This window comes from Myodes glareolus, chromosome 26 (assembly GCF_982192425.1).
Source record: "Myodes glareolus chromosome 26, mMyoGla1.1, whole genome shotgun sequence".
Taxonomy (NCBI): Eukaryota; Metazoa; Chordata; class Mammalia; order Rodentia; family Cricetidae; genus Myodes; species Myodes glareolus.
This window is the reverse complement of record NC_142051.1, coordinates 12246782-12265563: the sequence shown is the minus strand read 5'-3', so window position 1 is coordinate 12265563 and position 18782 is coordinate 12246782. Positions and strand designations below refer to the sequence as shown.

At 47.7% G+C, this 18782-nt stretch overlaps 1 long non-coding RNA gene across 1 annotated transcript; it reads left to right on the top strand.

Annotated features, from left to right (window-relative positions):
* The first annotated feature begins 11273 nt into the window (after window positions 1-11273).
* On the top strand, window positions 11274-14705 carry LOC146889812 (uncharacterized). Its single transcript, XR_014999776.2, has 2 exons — window positions 11274-13600; window positions 13994-14705. It is a non-coding gene; the product is annotated as an uncharacterized LOC146889812 (long non-coding RNA).
* Window positions 14706-18782: the final 4077 nt, after the last annotated feature.

The following is an 18782-nucleotide window of genomic DNA, read 5'->3' as shown; positions in this document are numbered from 1 at the left end:
GAGTGTCTATGTTTGTATACAAGTACAGCGCCTCTGAAGCCAGGGAAGGTGTTGGATTCCCAGGAACTGGTGTTCTAGGCTGTTGTGAGCGGCTTCGGATGGGTGTCGTGGACAGAGCTCAGGGTGTCTGCAAAAGCAGTGTGCTTTCTTTACTACTGAGCCATCTCTCCAGCCCTGTGAAGATTATCTTGTCTGTTAGGCCCGATAGACACTTCCCACCTCCTATGTCGCCCCGCTCCTGGCTACCATACATTACTGTAGCTGAGGGGAAATGCTTGTAGGTGACTTTAAAAATGGCTCTTTATTTCGCTGGGCACAATGACGCAGACACGATTCCAGCCTCCAGAGGCAGAGGCCAGTGGCCTTCCAGTTTGAGGAAAAGTTGTGATACACAGTGAGACCTTATCATCAAAAAACAAAGCAGCCCTCTCTGATTCAGGTCAATAGCAGAGATCATGTGGCTCATCAATTTGTTCCTTAACCTGTGAGTTAGATTTGTACTCAACCTGCAGAAAGCCACGTCAATTAGTTAGTAAATGTTTGACTGAAACTGGTACCCAAGACCGATTACAACCTCACCTGATCGTTCTCCTCCCTCTTCAACGCTGAGGGATCAACAGAAGACTAGGGTATTTACTGGGCAGTGATGGTGCACACCTGTAATCCTAGTGCTCAGGAGGCAGAGGCAGGCAGATCCCTGAGTTCAAGGCTAGTCAGGGTTACACAAGACCTTGACCCCTGCAAAAGAAAAAGTATATTTCAAGGATAAAGATGTATTTTTAATATTTTGTAGGATTCCATCTTAGACAAAGAATATTAGCTTAAATTTGAAAGCAGCCCTCCTTAACAGACACACAACTGCTATGCCTCTTCAGCTGATGGTTTCCCCCACCGCCTCACACCCCCGCCCAGACAAAAAGCTTTTGAATCCTTGACTCATCGGGTTTTTCAAATGTCAAGTAGATGAACTTGGGTTTGGCAATATAATGAGACCATTTGATACTCCCACCAGAGGCCCAAAGCAAGGATTCTGTGATGCTGTGAAGATTCCCAAGTGTTTGGTAGATGGGGACAATGGGACAGCCGGGCCTCAGAACAGGGTACAGTGGTACAGCCGGGCCTCAGTAAGAACAGGGTACAGTGGAATAGCCGGGCCTCAGTAAGAACGGGGCACAGCGGTACAGCCGGGCCGCAGTAAGAATGGGGTACAGTGGTACAGCCGGACCTCAGTAAGAATGGGGTACAGTGGAATAGCTGGACCTCAGTAAGAACGGGGTACAGCGGTACAGCCGGGCTGAAGTAAGAACGGGGTACAGCGGTACAGCCGGGCCGCAGTAAGAACGGGGTACAGCGGTGCAGCCGGGCCGCAGTAAGAACGGGGTACAGAGGTGCAGTCGGGCCGCAGTAAGAATGGGGTACAGCGGTACAGCCGGGCCGCAGTAAGAATGGGGAACAGCGGTACAGCCGGACCTCAGTAAGAACGGGGTACAGTGGAATAGCCGGACCTCAGTAAGAACGGGGTACAGTGGTACAGCCGGGCCGCAGTAAGAACGGGGTACAGTGGTACAGCCGGACCTCAGTAAGAATGGGGTACAGCGGTACAACCGGGCCGCAGTAAGAACGGGGTACAGCGGTATAGCCGGGCTGCAGTAAGAATGGGGTATAGCGGTGCAGCCGGGCTGAAGTAAGAACGGGGTACAGCGGTATAGCCGGGCTGCAGTAAGAACGGGGTACAGCGGTGCAGCCGGGCTGCAGTAAGAACGGGGTACAGCGGTGCAGCCGGACCTCAGTAAGAACGGGGTACAGCGGTACAGCCGGGCCTCAGTAAGAACGGGGTACAGCGGTACAGCCGGGCCGCAGTAAGAACGGGGTACAGCGGTACAGCCGGGCCTCAGTAAGAACGGGGTACAGCGGTACAGCCGGGCCGCAGTAAGAACGGCAAGGAGTCTATGTTTTCTCCTCCTTTCTTTATTTACTTTCTGGTCTGGGTTTCTTGTCAAGTTGCGTAGAGAAATAAATGGAAGGTTTCCGAGTCCTAAGTTTGAACTACAGATCTGTGCTGCTGTGAGGAGGCATGGAAAGGTTTTGCTTGCTCAAATCCCCAAAGGGCAGAAATTCACTCTCTGCGAACAGAAGCAGCCCCTGGGCTAAAACACTCTTTCTTGAGTCCTGCCTGGGACTGGGTCACTGGAGATGGGCGGGCTGTGAAGAACAGCAGGTAACATTAATTCCGTTTGAATTTTGAAATTGGCAATGGAAGTAAAACGGCCGCCTCCGAGTCCGGCAGTTTGAATTACAGAAAAAAAAAAAAAAACAACCCACAGTTTAACCAAATCCTGGGCCTGTTGCCACTGGGAGAAACAAAACTGCTTTGTCACTTGGTAACAGTGAGCACCTGAGACTCAGTCCTTTGGGATCTGCTGGTGTCTGAACATAGAGCACAGTTTTTAAGGCTCCCCCATTCTCCGAGTACTCAGGAGCTCACATAGGCCTTCCGTGTTATTTAGGGCTTGTTCTCTCTGCCCTTCCTGTGTGTCCTTTTCTCAACATTTTCTCTACATATTACATCCTGTTTATTTCAAAGCTCGCCTGGCACACGATTGATTTTGTAGGCAAAACTGGTTGTTCATAATTTTATACTGAACATTTCTAGTTAAGATGGGGTTAACTTTGCAGCGTCTGGATTTCAGTGCTGTGGGGCGGGGGCACACACGACGTGACCATGAGGACAGTGAGGCTGGCAGGAATTATTAGTGGTTTTCTTTTCTTTTCTTTCTTTCTTTTTTCTTTTTTCTTTCTTTCTTTTCTTTTCTTTTTTCTTTTTTTTTTTTTTTGGTTCGGTAGTTGCTGGGCCTAAGCTGACTGGAGGCTCCTTTGAAAAGTGAACCATCAGAATTTATTTCTTCCGGTAACTGCATGGTTGTCTTTGACATGTCTTGTCCAGTCCTTCAGAAAGTAAACATTAACTTTGAGCGGAGAGAGCAAATGCTCCCTGTCCAAAGGTCTTTCTGATAGGGCCGATGGGAATCCTAGTGAGAGGACTTTTCTTATCGCTCTCACACACACCTGCTGGGGTGACATCAGGTCCCAGGCCTCACACCTATCACCCAGACAGTAACCCACAAGCGAGCTGCAGCCTCAACTTGTGAAACTTCTACCAGAAACTGAAGTGCTTAAGGATTTTGAACTATCTGTACTGTTTTTATTAGTGCTTTGGGAGTTTTGTCCAATGTGTTGTGATTACATCTACCCCTGCACCCTCTCTTCTCAGCTCCGCTCTCATCTCCCCTCTGCCTCAACTTTGAGTCCCTTACACCACTGAGTCCAGTTTGTGCCGTTGGTGGGGCAATCAACTGGAGTCTGATTCATCTACTAGGACACACATCCTTAAAGACCATCAACTGTCACAGCCCCTCGCCTGAAGTCTGTCAAGTTGCTGGTTCCTAGAGACTAATATTCCGTCTTTCCAGTTGTTTGGTGAGATGCCCCATGGCTCCTGAAGGTGCGGGCTCCATCCTGGCAATGAGACAAAACATGGGACTTTGTTAGATGTCACCTTTTTCTGGTGGCCTCAGAATAACTGGGACAGATGGTTATTGTGGTTTGAAAGAAAATGGTCACCAAAGGGAATGGCACTATTAGGAGGTGTGGCTTATTTGGAGTAGGTGTGGCCTTGTTGGAGGAAGTGTGTCATTGTGGGGGTGGGCTTTAGAGTCTCCTATGCGCAAACTCCTCCCAGTGAGACTATTTCCTGCTGTCTTCTGATCAAGATGCAGCCAGCATCATGTCTGGCTGCATGCTGCCATGTTCCCTGCCATGATGACAATGGACTAGACCTCTAAAACTGTAAGCCACCGCCTCAGTTAAATACTTTCCTTTATAAGAGTTGCCATGATCATGACGTCTCTTCACAGCATTGGAAACCCCAGCTAAGACAGAGACCTCTGATGTCTAGCATTTGATCTGAGATCAGTCTGAAGGAGGAGAATTTAATTTGGCTCGTGATTCCAATCCACAGTTATTTGGGTCCACTGACTTTAGGTCCGAGGTAAGGTAAAGCATCATGGGAAACGTGGTGGAATAAAGTTGTTCACTTGTCATGGAAGGGTTGGGAAAGGGCAGGGTGTGTATTAGGGTTCTCTAGAGGAATGGGACTGACAGAATATACATGTGTACATACATACATACATACATATACATACATATACACACATGGATGATAGACAGATAAACTGTAGACGGATTTATTAGAGTGGTTTATTAGCTGTGGTCCAGCTAGCCCAACAAAGACTGTCTGCCAGAAGAAAGGCCAAGAATCCAGTAGTTGTTCAGTCTATGAGGCTGGCTGTCTAAGCTGGTCTTCAGCCTATGTTGCAATCCCAAAGAATTGGGCTCTAATGCCAACGAAGGAATGAACTTGTCACCAAAAATGAGGGCAGGAAGGCCAAGAGCAAAAGCCTCTTTCTTCCTTGTCTGGTGTGGGAGAATTGTCTGTAATCTGTCAATCATATTTTAAATAAATGCTGATTGATCAGGCAGGAAGTATAGGCGGGAAAACCAGACAGGAAGTAGAAGTGATGCAATGAGAACAGGAGAATTCTGGGAAGCAGGAAGCTCCCTCCGCCATTCCTGCCCAGATCACCGAAGAAGCAACATGTGAGCTGACAGCTGAAAAAGGTACCAAGCCATATGGCTAACATAGATCAGAATAATGGGTTAATATAAACTACAAGAGTTAACAAGAAGCCTGAGCTAATGGGCCAATCAGTTTTATAATCTTATGGAGTCCTCTGTATGATTTTCTCTGGGATATGCCGGTTGTGGGGTACTGGGCGGGACGGAAATCCCAACAAGCTGGCCCCCTCATGTTACACTTGTCCTTTCTAGAGGCTGCATAAGAAGCTGTGGCCAACTGATTTGGATTTAAGTTTGGTCACTCTCACTTAAGTGATTCAGTTAATTAAACCCCCCCCAACAGGTGTGCCCAGCAGATTGGATTTTTAACTAGTTCTAGATGTAGCCAAGTTGATAACCAAGAATGGGGTCATGGAAGAAGAGAGGGGGAATTACCCAGTGACCTAATTCCTGCAACAGGCTCACCTCCCAGCTTTTCCACTGTCTTTCAGAACCCAGTAATCTCTGATGAATTGTTCATTGATGAAGTCAGAGTTCCCAAAGGCCCTCCCTCTGAATATTGCCACACTAGGGACCAAGTATTCAGCATAGGAGCCTCTGGTAAGCCTTTAAGATCTAAACCATGACAGTCTCTCACCCACTGGAAACAGTTGTCCAGGATGGCCCTGTGCCATGTAGTCCAAGGATGAGAATGGAGACCCTGTCTTCAGCTGCTCCTTTAGGTATGTTCCAGAGGACCCCAAGGGGTCTGCTTGGAACTTCTGGGAATTTTTAGTTAGGTTTGCCCAGATTTTACTTCTTCCCTGAGCTGTAGAAATACTTTGTGTTTACAACAATAGATGGAAAAGAACCACCCAGAAAGATTCAGTTTGTGCCTTGGGGAACAGAACATAGATTTCATTTGATTGTTTTATCATAATTCTAACCTTGGGGTACTTTCTGAATAGAAAAACTTAAGAAATTTTGGAAAATTTAGAAAACTTAGGTTCAAATTAGTTTTTCTGCCTCCATGAGCAAGCAAATTCAAGAAATGCCAATTTATAGCACTGATCGACCCCAGAATAACACAAAATTAAGCAAGATGCAGTCTAATTGCCTCTTTTTTTTTAAAAAAAAAATTATACTAGTCTGTTTTCTGTTTTAATAACAGAATTCCTGAGACTGGATACTTTCTATAATGAATAGAGGTTTATTTTGGTTCACGGTTCTGGTGACCAGGTCAGCTAATAGCATGACAAGGGCTCTGCTTTGGCTTTTGGTAAGACTCTTGGGCTTTTTTCAACACCCAGCAGAACATGGAAGGTCAGCTGAATGTGTCTAAAAGAGACAAGGGATGAGTCTCCAAAGAAAGTCATTAATCCGCCACATTTCCCACCAGGTTCTACCTTCCCACCCTGACACGTAATGAACGATGTTTCCAGTACATGCACCTTGGGCAGGGGTTCAAATCACAGGAGGAGGTGGCTAAGACCACTTTTGAAGAAGGAGGGTCCTTCTTACAAGACGAGTGACAGTTATTAAGCACTGCTTATTTACCGATTGACTTACGTATGTTCGAGATATTTTGTTTCTGCTGTTTTGCACAACACATAACCAACTTGCTTAGGGGCAGCACCCCCCACAGTGGGCAAGGCGCTCCCACCACCTCAGTCGCACAGATCTGTCTATAGGCATCTGCTGGAGGTGGCTTCTCCGTTGAGGTTCCTCTCGCCTTCGCTTGTGTTGGGCTGATGACAACAACCAGCACAGCCATTTTCTTTCCTGCTTCATTTTACATTTAAATTTAAATTTTAGATTGGTCAGCTGGGTCCATGGACAGAGAGGTGCTTGCTACCAAACTCACTGCCTAGAATTAGGCCTCTGATACCAGAGCAGGGAGGAGAGAACCAGTTCCCACAAGCTGTCCTCTGATCAGCATACACCAGCGTGCATGGACAAACACATAAATAATAAACGTGAAAAAGTCTTCTTTAGAGAAAGGAAATTCAGGGGATTAAGAGACAGCTCAATCATTGGGACCCATCCTCCTCTTGCATAGGACATGAGTTCAGTTCCCAGCTCCCACACTAGGTAGCCCACAGCCACCTCTAACTCCAGATAGAGGGGTCTCTTATACTTCTTGGGTACCTATACGCAGACACACATTCTCTCTCTCTCTCTCTCTCTCTCTCTCTCTCTCTCTCTGCAGGACTACAGTGTTAGGGCCTAAGGAGACTCAGGACAGATAGCTAACTGAGTGGCCTACTAACATGTCAAGGAGGAGTCTGGCCTCCAGGCTCTCCCAGCAACACAAGTACAGGTTACCGAGGCCTTCTCCTCTCAACACTTCTCACCCCTACCCTAAACCTCTCCAGCCTCTGCACTTTGCTTCCCTTCCTCCAGCTTCGCTTTTTCCTATAGAACCCAGCCATTTTGGCCCAGTGCTCTCTTGATCCCTCCCCTCTTTGTTCTATTGGTTCACTGCTCTTGGTTCCTGGTTCCTTCTCTTGCTTCTCTCTCTTCTCTCTCTCTCTCTCTCTCTCTCTCTCTCTCTCTCTCTCTCTCTCTCTCTCACTCTATACCCTCTCCTCTCATGGTTTTGTGTTTTGTCTCTTCTGCTGGCCATGTTCATTCTGAACCCTTCCAGATGCCTCTGGCTGAAGTCTCCCTCCTCCACAATAAAAGCCTTCTCCTCAGCCATTCCCTGGAGCTATCAAGTCCTCAGTTAGTTACACAGGTTAATTCTGTAGACCGGACTCCTGCTGTCCATTAGTCTGTCTGTGCCTGTGATGTAGGAGGTCATCTGTCTATGTGTTACTTTCATTGGTTAATAAAGAGACTGCCTTGGCCTTTGATAGGACAGCAGCTTAGATAGGTGGAGTAGACAGAACAGAATGCTGGGAGACAGAAACAGAGTCAGGCAGATGCTATGAAGCTCCTCTCTGAGATGGATGCTGGTTAAACTCATGCTGGTAAGCCACAGTCAAGTGGTGATACAGATTATTAGAAATGGGTTAAAAGAATATGTAAGAGTTAGCTGATAAGAGGTTAGAATTAATGGGCCAGGCAGTGTTTAAACGAATACAATTTGTGTGTTGTTATTTCAGGGTATAAGCTAGCTAACCAGGTGGCTGGGAACCGGGCTGCAGGAAGCGGCCCGCTGCTCCTTTTACAACATGCCTGTCATCTGCCAAACCGCGTGGCTTTTTTGGGTGACACTCATGGACCTGTACTATAATTTGCACTGTGCTGTGAGAGACAGGTGGCAAGCCAACCCCCAAAACACCAGTATGTCTTCATCATGGGCTGTGACTTGGGCTTCAGCAGCCTGCTGACCAGACTGCAGACTGGATAAAGGCTGAGAGTGCTGGCTGCATGCTTGTTGAAAATGGAGGCCAAGCACCGGTGGTGTCAGATGTCAGACAGGCTAGGGAGGGTAACCCTGGAGGCCGACATGACATGGCGCAATGTTACAGCCATCCCATGGATAAACCGTGTGAGGACAGAACTTACAAGGGATTCGGCTCATCAGAACCGCTAGAATTGCCAGACGATTCATGAGGTTTACCTGAAGCTTGAAGGATCAGATCAAATCTAAACAGAGGATTCTATTCAGATATAAGAAGTATATTTTCATCACATGAAGACTCACAAATGAATAAACGCTCATAGATTAAGAGAATAAGAAGTATTTGTATTTAGGGCAGCATTGGGAAAGACCCCTCTGTCTATTAGGTGTGTTTATCAGCGTGGAAATCAGGAAAAAGTATATTGGCAGCAAGAAAGTAGATTTAACCAGTGTGTGCACATGTGTGTGCACACGTGTGCATGTGTGTGCAAGGTGGGACAAAGAGCGAGTGAGAGAACAGAAAGAGGTGGCTGTGCTGCAGACTGTGTGAGTCTCAGGAAGATCCGGAGCGAAAACGTTTTGATGGCTGCTCCAACACAGAAGGCCATTCTGGGGATTACATGCTATTGTCTATGTCTTTTCCTTCCAAGAGCGGGACAAACCTGTTCTTTTAAAATTATAGGATGACGAGAAAGGGAGAAACCTACTGTATCTAGCTAGGGAAGGTTCCAGAAGCAACCTTATTGTTCAGCCCCTGTATGCCTGGTGATTTTATGGTGGGCCAGTTTTGAGCGACCGATAATTAAGCCACAATTAAGCTTAATTAAGATAACTGAGTTCCAGCGTGGCATAAGAAGCGCTGGCGTGGGAGACGTGAGCACCAGTCCTAGCTCTGGGGGCTGTCACTACCAAGGAGTGGCGTGCAAGGGCCTTCCAAGCTCCTGATAAAAACGTTCCCTGTGGTGACTTCAAATTTGTCCGGGAAGTGGGCAGCCCACGTGCGGCTCTTCAGGAGCAGGAAGCGGAAGACGTTAAGGTGGAAGGAAGATTTAGTACAGCGAGGGACGGAGCTGATTATCGGAGAAAGGTTTGGATGAAGGTTGCGAAGCAGGGAGCTTTATCGGCTTGGTTCTCTGGGGTGTCCCAAGTGTGAAAAGATGTGTAGAACACAGTGTCACCTGATAAATCTATATGCAGGCACTGGAGACGTGGTTCAGCAGTCAAGAGAACTTGTTGCTCTTCCAGGTTGGTTATCAGCACCCGAATCAGGCCGCTCATAACCGCCTGTAACTCCAGTTCTAGAGGATCTAGCACCCTCTTCTGGCTTCTGCTGGTACCCGCACATATGTGGCATATAGACACAGACATATAAATAAGAAATAAAAATAAATCTTAAAAAGTCTGTATGGGATAAAATAATCCCAGCTGCTACTGAGAACTGACTAGCAGCTGGCGAGTGTGAGCTTATGCCTCACCAATACTCAGTGGTTTGGTTTTTATCCCTGAGTGTGGTGGACGCCCCGACCAGCAAGGAAGACGCAACACTGGAGCTCTTCTTTCAAGCAGTTTACTCAGGACCTTGTTACAATAGTTTCTCTTGCTTCTCTCCCCGGGCAAACTCCTCCCAGCCCTTAAGTAGCCCTGGGCAGCCAATCCTGGATCTCCACGTGGGCACTGTCCAAAGGTCCACGATCATCGCGTGATCCTGGCCTTAGCCAAATAAGGTGTGGTTTACCACTGAGAGCGCTCGCTTTTGGGAAGGTGGAAGCCGGCACCACATTTTAGGTGCGGATCCACGCAGCTCTCTACACCGGAGGCCCAGCCACTTCCTAGAGAGGATGTGGAAGGGGCAAAGTCAGCTCCAAACTGAAAGCACAAGGAGGGGGAGGTTTGGATGATGGCTTTGCGGTCTTGCAGAAGGACTGAAGCCAAGAGGTGGGTGGAAGGGAGGAAGGAAATAGCAGTGGTTCAGACCCGGCTGAACCGACGTGTCGGAGGACTGGGATCTGATGTCAGAAGGGTTGCGAGGTCACGGTGAGAGACTCAGGCCTCAGCAGATCCGTAGCCCTAGCACAATCCCGGAGCGCTCTGGCGCTGAACCCAGAGTCAGTGACAAACACACCCTGGATCTGGGACCGGAACCAGTGGAAGAAACAGTTTATTCCTGAACCCAGAACCAGAGAAAAACACTGTGACCCTGAAACCAGAGCCAAAGGAACACACTTTGCCCCTAGAACCAGAACCTGTTAATGAAATTCACCTTATCCCTAAAATCATAGCTTAAGAGACAAAAAGGACCATAGAAAGAAACACAGTTTGGGCCTGAAATTAGAGCCATCTTTGCTCCTGACACCAACCAATCCCTGAAACCAACCAATCCCTGAACAGGAAAATAATGGCCATTCCCTAAGTAGGAAAGTAGCAACCCCTAGTCTAGAGGCTTGACCTTTCCGGACCTCAGCCCAGGGAAAGAGTAAAGTAGTAACCTCTAGCCTAGAGACCCTGTGCCTAGTCTAGTGCCATGACCTTTTCCGGACCTTAGCCCAGGAAAGTAGCCTCTAATCTAGAGGCATGACCTTCTCCCTGACCCCTGACATTAGGGGCTCCTCCCTTTTATGGGAAGATCCACTTAAAAGTGGGCAGCCCCCCCTCACCCTATAGGGAGCAGCCAATCCCAAGCCTGTAGGATTCCCCAAGCCTTCCCCTTCTATAACCCCCTCTCCCTGCACTGCCCAGGGTCGCCACCAGGGTTACCCCTATTGTTGGTGCTGGTGCTGCTGCTGCTCCTCCTCTGGACGGACAGACAGAAAGGCCCAAATTAACTCGCAATAAAGACTCTTTGCTTTTGCATCGGATTTGGTCTCGTGGTGGTGTTCCAGGGATCCAGACTTTGGACCTAACAATGATCACTCAGAAGACAAGTTCATGCCCTGGCTGGGTATTGAAGAGTGTTGTGTCCCCCTGGCTTAGGGCCTGTGGTGACTTAAAAGAAAAAGGCCCCCAAAGGGAGGCACCCTTGGGAGGTGTGGCCTTGTTGGAGGAACTCTGTCTACTGTGAAGATGGGCTTTCAGGTCTTATATATGCTCAAGTCACACCCAGCGACTACTTCCTCCAGATACAGAACTCTCAGCTGCCTCTCCAGCACCATGTCTGACTGCATGCCGCCATGTCCCACTATAATGATAAGGAACTAAACTTCTGAAACCGTAAAGAAGCCAATTAACTATTTTCCTTTATAAGAGTTGCTATGGTTATGGTGTCTCTTCACAGCAATAAAAAGAAAATCCAAACTAAGACAGAAGTCGGTCCATGGGTCTGGGGTATTGCTGTGATAGGCTGGACCATGTTTTTGTTTGGAGGAATTTGGACTTTGGGATTTGGGTCAGGAAAGCAGTGGATGCTTTAAGTGCTACTTAGTGAGCCGTACCAGTAGGAGCATGGAAGACAGTGGTGCCGAGAGTGATTTGGACTGTTGTGGACTGACTCAAGAGGTTTCAGAGGAGAAGAATTTTAGCATACTGTCTAGAAATCATTCTTGTGATATTTTGGTGAGGGAAGTGACTGCTTTTTGCTCTTGTCTGAAGAGTCTGCCTGAGGCCAAAGTGAAGAGATTTGGATTAATTCTGTTGTCTCAAAACAGCCTGGTATAGGCTGTTGTGTGGTTATTAGTGTTCCTACTTACAAAAAAATTATAATGAAATTTGAACAATTTGAGGTGAAAAGGAGAACCAGGAAATGGAATGGAAGCTAAATTCTGTGTTCAAGGAGATAAACAGTTTAGGAAATGGAATGAAGGGAGGGTGACCTCAGGGCAAGATCCCACCCAACCAAGTTTCCAATTTGTGAAAAGGAATTAACGTAAAGTTTAGAGCTGGGTGTGGTGGGGCATGTCTTTAATCCCAGCACTAGGAAGGCAGAGGTCAGCCTGCTCTACAGCCAACAGCCAAGCTCAGTAGGTGTAGGAAAGCACCGAAAACAGGAAGCTGGTGAAGACCTCTGAGTTCAAGGACAGCCAAGCTTAGGCGGTAAAGGTAGAAAACAGGAAGCTGGTGACTGTGTAACTGAAGGAGGGGACCATGATCCAGCCCCAGTAAGCAGCAGAACTTGGCAGCTTTGGCTGTGTGGTGCTGGCGTCAAGGATAGAAGGAAGGCATCATGGAACCTTCCTCCGTGACTAAAGTGGCTTGGCTGAGGCCAAGCTTGTATCAGGGCTGTCCCTGAGTGGAGGCTTAGAGAGGTCATTTCATGAAGCTGTGAAGGTGAAACTCGGATTGCTTGGGGACCCCAAGATCTTAGAGATACCAGAGTCATGGGATACCTGCAGAGGAGAGCTGCTAACAGGGAGTGGAACCAGCCCAAGAGAAAGAAGGGTGTTGAGTCAACAAAGCTGAAGGGAGTTGGAGATCTGAAGAACACTTTGACATCAGACCTGGAGACGCAGAGTTTGTAGTTTCGCAGCTTGGGTTTTGGTCTCACTTTGGTCCAGTATTTCTTCGCTATGCTCTCTTCCCTATGTTTTGGAATGGTAATGTATATGTTATGCCATTATATGTTGGAAGTATGGGATCTGTTTTTGTATTTTGATTTTATAGGGGATTACAGTTAAGAGATTGCATGAATCTCAGAAGAGACTTTGAACTTTGGACTTTTTTCATTGTTGATGCTGTGATAGATTCCACTGCTGTGGAATAATCCTTTTTGTTTGTTTGTTTGTTGGTTGGTTTGGTTTTTTGAGGCAGGGTTTCTGTGTGTAATAGCCCTAGCTTTTCTGGAACTCGCTCTGTAGACCTGAGTGGCCTCGAACTCACAGAGATCCTCCTGCCTCCACCTCCCGAGTGCTGGGATTAAAGCCGTGTGCCACCACTGTTCCACGGAATGTGTGCCACCACTGTTCCGCGGAATAATCCTTTTGCACACTGTGAAGATGTGTTGCTTTCCCCGATTTATTAAAGAGTCAACTGACCAATAGCTAGGCAGGAAGAGGTTAGGTGGGAGAGCCAGACTGAGCATGCTGGGAAGAAAGGTGGGGCTGCCGGGAGAAGATAAACACGCTGCATAGGAAAGAAATATGGGTTAATATAAGTTGTGAGAGCAATTAATAACAAGCCTAAGGTATCAGCCAAGCATTTATAATTAATTATAAGTCTCTGTGTGGTTTATTGGGGAGCCTGCAGTCCTGATGAAAACTCTGCCTATAGGGGACTTTTGAAGTTGGACTGAATGCATTTGCATTATGATATGGCTACAAGTCTTCAGGGGCCAGGGAGTAGAATATAGTGATGTGAAAGAAAATGGCTCCCAAAGGGAGTGGCCTTGTTGGAGTAGGTGTGGTCTCATTGGAGGAAATGTGCCACTGTGGAGGCAGTGTTTGATGTCTCATATATGCTCAAGCCACATACAGTGAGTCAGTTCACTTCCTGTTGCCTGTAAGATGTAGAACTCTAAACTTCCTCTCTAGCACCATGATGATAATGGGCTAAACCTATGAAACTGTAAGCTACATCATTAAATGTTTTTCTTTTACAAGAGTTGCTGCTGTCTTGGTGTCTCTTCACAGCAGTAGAAACCTTGACTAAGACAGGGCCTCTGAAGCTCCCAGTCACTATCACAGATGATCTTGGCCTTGCCACTCTGAGGTAAGAGAGACCGTCCAGGGAGGGGAACTCTTTTAGCAATCTGTTTGGGAATTTGCTTCAGGAGATTGCCAAACGTGGTTATAGAGTCAGTCTCTGAACTAGGCATGATTAAGGAGGAGCATGGAAGGGCTCAGGCTGGCTTCTTTTACCTATAGTAGTTAATTGCATGGGCTTGAGATGTGTGAGAAGTGGCCCTACAGTGACCACACCTAAACCGTCACTGGGAGAATGCACTTGGAAGGGGTTCAAGTCATTCTTATGGGACCCCTGAGTAAGTGTTTATGGAAAGGTAGTTATATAAGGAAGATGCTTGGCTCTCGCTCCCCCCCCCCCCCGGCTTTCTGTGTGATGATGTCATTTCTTGTTCCCATGTGTGCTCTGGTTTGTTTGCAGTGCTATCATGTACATCTACCATTATACCATCACCGGGGATAAGCTGATAGGACTTCATCATCTTGTACTGGCTGCATCCACAATGGCAAGCTAAATAAATCTCCTTTCTTCATAAAATTATACATCTTCAAGTCTTCCATTACAGTATTGAAGAACAGACTACATGGCCTTTCCCATCCCTCACATCAGGAATCCTGATACAATGGTTGCCCCAAAGGGTCCTTTTTAGGGGGTCTGGACTTGGAGAATAGCCAGGGGCTGAGCATAGACACAAACATTCTTCTTTATGTTCCCTCATATTCCCGACTTCCTAGTCTCCAAGCCCAGTGCTTTAGTTCACACTCATTTTCCTATGTTTTCTTCCCTTCCTTGTCAACTTCAGGCTCCTAGAGGCTCTGGAACTGCATGGGCTATGTGTGGTAGATTGAATGTAATTGACCCCCATAATCTCACAGTGGGTGGCACAATTAGGAGGCTTGAACTTGTTAGAGTAAGTGTGGTATTGTTGGAGGAAATGTGTCACTGTGGAGGTGGGCTTTGAGGTCTCTTATATGCTCAACATACTACCCAGCGTCACAGACACTTCCTGTTGCCTTCTGATCAAGATGTAGCCAGTACCATGTCGGCCTGCATGCTACCATGCTCCCTACCATGGTGATAATGGTCTGAACCTGTAAGCTGCCACTTCAATTAAATGTTTTCCTTTTTAAGAGTTGCTGTGGTCATGGTGTCTCTTTGCAGCAGTAGGAACCCTAACTCAGACACCATGCTAAGAGGAGATAGGTTCAGGGAGAAGGGGAGAGCCTGATCATTTCAGAAGAGTCACCATGGAAACAATGCTAAGCATGTCTGTAAGGGATCTAGACAAGGTCAGAAGACTCTCCAGCAGAGTGGGCAGTGCCATCCATGGACTCCTAGACTGAGCGAAAGGTAAAGGCAGGCTGGGAGTACCCCAGGAAGATGGTTGAGTTCATGGTGCTGCATGGTGCTGGCCACTGCTTTGTGCAGGGAGTGTGGATCTGTGGTGGCAGCAGGCTCCTGGGGTGACGGTCCATGGTGACAATGAAGTGGCTGAGACTGGGAAAGCAATGGCAACCGTCTTCTCTTGGATTCTGGACCAAAGCCTCCCCACTGACATTCTAGATGAAGATCTGGCAGCTCTCGTTGCTTGACGTGGCCCTTGGGGCTCCTGTTTTTGAGAAGTGCATTTCCAGGGTCATCAGGCCAAAGACAGCAACAGTTTCTAGGGACTTACTCTCTACTGCTGAGAAGACAGCAAAGGCTGAAGGTCTGAAGGACAGAGACTGACTCATACTAGCTTGTGATCGGTGCTCGGAAGATGGGCACTTGATCTGAGCGTCACTCACAGTGAGTCTCTCCTAAGTCTCGGAGGCTGACAGTTCCAGCCGCCTCCTTGATTAAGCCTCCCAATGAACAAGGCCCCCGTAGGCCTTATGCCTGGAAAGGTAAGGAGAAAATAACGGTGAGAGTTAATAAATATGTTCTCTCTCTCAAAGGGTGTGTGTGTGGGGGGGTGTAAAATGAGCCAAGAAGTCATCATTAATTATTCTCTGTTCAGCATGAATAGCTGCCTCCTACACTGCCACCACCGTGATAGGTTGTGTCTCCTCCAACAGTGAGCTGAAAAAACAAATAAACAAACAAACAAAAAACCCACAAAACCTTCCTCCCTTAAGTTGCTTTGGTTGGGTATTTTGTTGCAGGAACTAAATAAGTACGGAATACACCCTAAGTCAATCTTAGTTAACCAGTGAGTTTACTGGGTGACTTACAAAAACACAGAGTCACATACAGGAACAAGGGGAGCAAGGGTGACTCACTCCAAACCAGTCCTAGCGTGAGCGATGAATCGCAAATCTGCTGCACCGAGTCTGCCCTTCTACCTCCGGCCTCTGCTAGCACATCCGGAAAGCTCGAAACCTCGTGCATGGGGGCAGGATTACGTACAGCTGAGCTGGCGGTGGGTGGGTGGGTAAGAGGGAGGGAGTGCCTGGCATCTCAGCTGAGGGCACGGGGACTCCCCCCACTCCTTTGCAGGGATGTCTGCGGGATGCTCAAGGCTGTTCTCGGTTCAGCACAGTCGCAGCCGTGCCATTCCTGGACCGCAGTGTTCCACAGCAGGGGACTATGATGCTGACTGAGAGCTTTCAATTACACTATCCCGTATATTCGCCACAGTCCTGGGGCGTAACGAGCCTTGTCTCTGAGAAGCCAACCGATCCTTCAGCAGGTTAGCTTACTTTAGAAGGTAGATCAAAAAATTCCACCTTCCTTGAGATCCCTTGAGCCACTTTACTCCACACTGCCTCCTAGTGGACACACCCACCGAACAGCTCCTTGTCAACCCACGATGGCTAGAACAGAGGCTGTGGTGGGTCACGGGGGTGAGGAGGCGAGGGGGTGGGGTAGGGGAGTTTGACTGTTTTCGACGAGCCTCCAGAAAAACTTTATATTGTGATAGGTGATTATATTACGATAGCTGACAACCCCAGGGAACATTCCACCATACCACAGAACTCATAAAAAGAATAAAATCAAGGTTAACCCTTGAAACCCCAGGGTTACGGATGGAATCTTACAGATGAGCCAAGGATAAGATTAGGACCCAATTCTCACTATCTTTCTGGAGACAAAAATCCAGTATTCACTGTCACAAATAAAGGACTTTAGACGTTGAATTATTAGTGAAGCTCTCTATTCTTTCAATTTCCTTTAAAATACTTAGATTATTACACAATCAATTAACTGTTGGCATATAGAACTATGAATTTGAACACACCAAGAGTTGTAATTACCACCACAACCGATATAGGCTAATCTCATGACCTTCCGTACTTCCCGCCACCCCTTTAAGGCCACGCCCTCACCCCACCCACATCTGCCACCACCGACCTGGTTCTCACCGTCATAACTCGTAACTTTGCACCCATCCCACGCCCAAACCCATTTACTCTCGCCCAGCTTCCCAAAGAAACATTCCAATATAGAGTTACACAACTCTTATCTACATCCCGTCAAAATCCTAATCCTATCACACAGTCTGATCAGGAGTGGAAAGAAATCCGGGCACACCCTGTCTCCCTGGGGTCCTGTGAGATTCAACAAACGAGTTACATGTTCCTAGAACACAGCAGAGGTGTGTCTATAGGGCTATAATTGTAGACATCTCGTTCAGAGTCAGGGAAATGTCGTAGAACAGACAAAAGTAGCATGCAAATCTAGCGAGGCAGCCGTCTCCGGTCCCAGAGCCCGAGACAATCTCCCACTCTCGGCCCCGCCCTCTATGCCCCAGCACCCTCTTGGGCCCGCCCTGTGAGCACCCACCCTGCTTCAGGGAAGCTGCTAGCTAGCTTTTGCAGCTGGCTAGGTGACATTTCTCTCGACTGGCTGTGACTCTGACCCAATAAAAGCTATTTAAGAGCTGGGTGTGGTGGTGCAAGCCTGTAATCTTAGTACTTGGGAGATAGAGACAGGAAAGTCTGGAGTTCAGGTCGAGGTCAGGCCTGGCTGGTACGAGTTCAAGGACTACTTGGGCAACTTGAAACTTCATCTCTCTAAAAACAAAAACCAACCTAGTGGAGGAAGGCATTACCTAGGCCTAGAGACTGAGAGTCATGTGAGGGGGGCAGCTCGTGGTGCTGGGACCATGAGGCTGTGCGCTCACATCTGGGCAGGTTGAGAGCCGAGACAGGGGGCTATAAACCCCAAGGCCGGCTCCCTTTAGGAAGTGACCCTTCCTAAAGTCTCCACATTCTCCCAGACAGCACTGCCAGCTGGGGACCAAGTGTTCAAAGACATGAGCTGGGGCGGGGTAGAGGGCATCTCACAGTCAAACCATAACGACAGTAAAGGTTTGTGTTTCTATTTAGCGACAAGGTTGGTCTTGAACTTTTGGGCTCAGGTGATCGTCCCGCCTGAGCTGTGGAGTGGCTGGAACTACATGAGTTAGTATTCAGGCGTCTGCACTGGCCTGCCCTTGGGGTCCTGACAGGATACATCCTCAGCTGCAGCCGCTAAGAGCCCCTCCTGTTCACTGTGTTCACTGTGGTCCTTTTAAAAGGTGGACCTTGCCCACCTCTCTTCTCTTTCTCCCTCTACGTCTGTCTGCTTCTCTGCCTGTCTCTTTGTCTGCCCCACAAGTTCTTTTGCCTCTTTCTTCTCTTCTGCTGCTCCTGTCCCCAGAGGCTGGTCTCCCTCCTCTCCATCTCCGGTTTTATGTTCCCTTCTCCCTAATGGAAAATTCCTCCACGTGAGTTCTGTCCCATGGCGTCTTTCTCTCTTGTGCCGCTTTTAAAAATTACAACCGAGTCTGAGAAACTTTGTTGGCCAGCTTCCTGCCAGTTAACCTATGAGGATTTGACAGCTGTCTTTTGGTAATTACACACTGTTTGGCCCCTTAGCTCAGGCTTATTATTAACTAGCTCTTACAACTTAAATCAACGCATTTCTATTCATCTATGTATCGCCACGTGGTTTTAGCGTTACCTCACATCTTGCTTCTCTAGCAGCTGCTTGCATCTCATCCAACTCTGCCGCCTTTTTCTCTGTATTCGGTTTGGATTTCCTGCTTAGCTATATTCTGTCCTGCCACAGGCCAAAACAGCTTCAACTTATTAACCAATGGTAATAAAACATATTCACAGCATACAGGAAACATCTCACATTAAAGCCCCATTTCTCTCTCTCTCTCTCTCTCTCTCTCTCTCTCTCTCTCTTTCTCTCTCTCTCTCACCTGCCCTCTCAGAGAATCTCCAGCAAAGAAAAGTCC